At 35.7% G+C, this 2,846-nt stretch overlaps 1 protein-coding gene across 1 annotated transcript in view; it reads right to left on the reverse strand.

Annotated features, from left to right (window-relative positions):
- Positions 1–2,594, reverse strand: part of BMPR1A (bone morphogenetic protein receptor type 1A) — a 48,075-nt gene extending 45,481 nt beyond the window's left edge. Inside the window, exon 1 of the mRNA XM_031063786.1 lies at positions 2,530–2,594. The gene's annotated coding sequence lies outside the window, so the exon portion shown is untranslated. The remainder of the gene's footprint in view (positions 1–2,529) is intronic.
- Between the last annotated feature and the right edge of the window lie 252 nt (positions 2,595–2,846).

Here is a 2,846-nt window from a genome sequence, read left to right on the forward strand (position 1 = left end):
CTTCACTGTGTTCCAGAGTGGCTTGAAAAATATTATGAAAGCTTTTCCATCAGCACTGAAAGACAGCATCAGAATGAGCAAGCATTTGTGTAGTTAATGTTCAATCATGTTTTTGAAAAACTCATGCTTATTTTAGCTCTGGAAAGCTTGTCCTGCTGCAAGAAACTTAAGATACTTGACATTGTTGCTTTAATATGACTTCTAACAAAAAACCCCAACCAGCCAAAAAAACTCCAAACCCACAAAAAACAAAACCCTCTGACTCTAGCAGCTTTTTCTATTTACTGAAGACACAAGAGCCAGCAGCTGACATTTGAATCTCATCTAAATTCAAACAGGAAATACACTTTAAGGAGTTATCATCTGCAGACTGATTCACCCTTGATGCAGTGGATTCTCCATTCTGAGAAGACTTCTAAATGCACAGGTAAGAGCATTTATGGCACACTGGGCTAGGAATTGATGTTGCCTCTTTTTGCCCACAAACAGACAACAATCCCAAGCACAATTACTCAGAGCTGAATACAACATCCACACTGCTCAGCCCAACCAAGCAGAGCTCCCCAAATACAGGACCACTCTGAAAACAAGAGGTGACAAAGTTCCACTGCACAGAGCATGGACCAGCACAAAAAGGATTTGCTATCTTTCCATCTTTGTCCCATTTGCTGCCAATTAATAATATTTAAACTTAAAAAAAACTTTGAAAAAAGATTAAAGCAGAGCTATTTCAGATGTATAAATTAGTACATTATGTGATGTATATTTTTCAACAAAAAGCTAAAACTAGTTTAACAGATACACTTTAAATTATTAATTACCCTAAGTAATTTTTCTTTCTCCATTTTTCTTTTGGTGAGGAAAAAGGAAAATTGAGCATCTTTTTTATGTTCCTTTAAATTAGCTATTTAATTTCCCACTCAAATAAGTGAATAAAATTCTTGTTTTAATCAAGGAAAAATAAGAAAAGGACTTTGAATAGAGGTAACTTCTGTCCCTCTCTACACTGAGAATCATCTGCATTCTATTAAACCATCAAACCATTTATGTGTTAACCAGGGTTAACATATAAATAAAAGAACTAGCAAAATATTTAACACTGGTAGCTTCTTTACTGGCTATGCTAAAGCTCTACATGAATCTCAGCTGATTTAATTCTTCAAATGCATGACATCTATTTTATAAAATTATACAGGCAACACTGCAGCAAAGTGTTTTTCCCTGCAGAGTAGCTGCCTCCTCCTCCTAACTAATGTGGAGAACTATTTATAAAATAGCAATCAGAAATTGAGGGGAAGGCAGCAAAGATTTCCAAATAAGATGCTGGGTTATCTTTTCTTATCTTCTTTGTTTTCACCTTCTGTAACACAGACTACAGACTATACACACCACTGCTCAAAGACTCTGCAAGACAAGGGCCCAACTGCAGACAAACATCTTTTGGGCTCAAAAGGAGTTCAACCACATCTGGGTACATGCTCAAAAGAAATTTTTGAAAAAAAGCTTTTTTGAAAAAAGAAACTTTTGTATATGACTTACAGACTTCACTAACAGCAGCCCTCCTTGAACATTTTCATCCTTTAAACAGGTAACAACAATGCAACTGAAGTGTCACTCCTCAGGTAGGTCCTTTCAGCATAACATAATTTCCACTGAACCACAAAGCTACTGAGCTTCCTTACTCCTTGAAGACAGAAATTTCAGCCCACTAATGAACTGGAACTTCAGCATTCTCTGTTTGACAAGAATGCAAGACACTTGGAAGTGATGATAGATTTCAACACTAGATATTTTCCAAAAGTATTTACTGGAAATAGAAAAGAACCCCAGTTCAGGGCAGCAGCTTCCTTATTCAGGTAAAGAAAGGTGAAAAGCTTTCCAAGAGCAAACGGAAAGTAAAAAACAAAAAAGTCAGTTTTTCCTGAAGGGTTTTATAAAGGATTGATTGGTTATTTACATTTTGCCTCTGTTTTTTTCTTTACAGCAAGATGCATAAATTAAAACTACTATATATATAACATATAATCAAACAAGACTGGAAGAAGAAGATATAGATATACACACACATACACACTACCATGAGAACTTTTTCTTGTTCAAATCCAAAAGGCAATTGTTGGAGCAAACAATTGCAGGAAAAATGTACAGACTGGGGATTCAAAATGTGTAAGATGACATGCCAAGGAGGAACAAGTTCAGTATTCCTATTTTTTTAACATGTAAAAGAACGTTAAAAAACTTATGTATGGAGTCCCTTTCTTATAAACCAGAGAAACTTTGGAATGATGAAATGACCTTCCACCTTATCATAAGCAGCTTTGAAAATGACTAAAATTGAGACAGAATTACACAGTCTGCAGCAGCAGGCTCTATTGACAGGAGTATCTTTCACAGAAACACACAGCTTTCCTTACTATCAGCCCTACCAACTCAGCCCTGAGCCAACAATGGGTTACTTCCTTGGGATTGCTTTAACAGTGAAGATTCTGTAACATAAAGAACGTACCCCAAGTATGCCCCTTCACTTACTTCAGGTGATTTATTCAAGTCTATGTGAGTGCAAGTCAGGAAACACTTTCCAGCACACAAGGAAGTCTGGAAAGTCTGACGGTTCTGCTGTCTCTAAAAGAGTTACAAGATAAAACAATAAAAGTTACTTAAGTAAGCAAAAGTAAATGAGTATGTTTAAAAAGAAGCTCTGCTGAATAGAAGCAGTACTCTTGCACATTCCTTCTACCATTAGTATATTCTCAGAACTAAAATAGAACAAATATTTAAGTATATTTAAACAGAACCACACAACAACTCAATAACAAGCTTACAGCTCAAAAACAGAAGTTGAAAGA

Source organism: Geospiza fortis, unplaced genomic scaffold (assembly GCF_000277835.1).
Source record: "Geospiza fortis unplaced genomic scaffold, GeoFor_1.0 scaffold130, whole genome shotgun sequence".
In the NCBI taxonomy this organism is placed as follows: Eukaryota; Metazoa; Chordata; class Aves; order Passeriformes; family Thraupidae; genus Geospiza; species Geospiza fortis.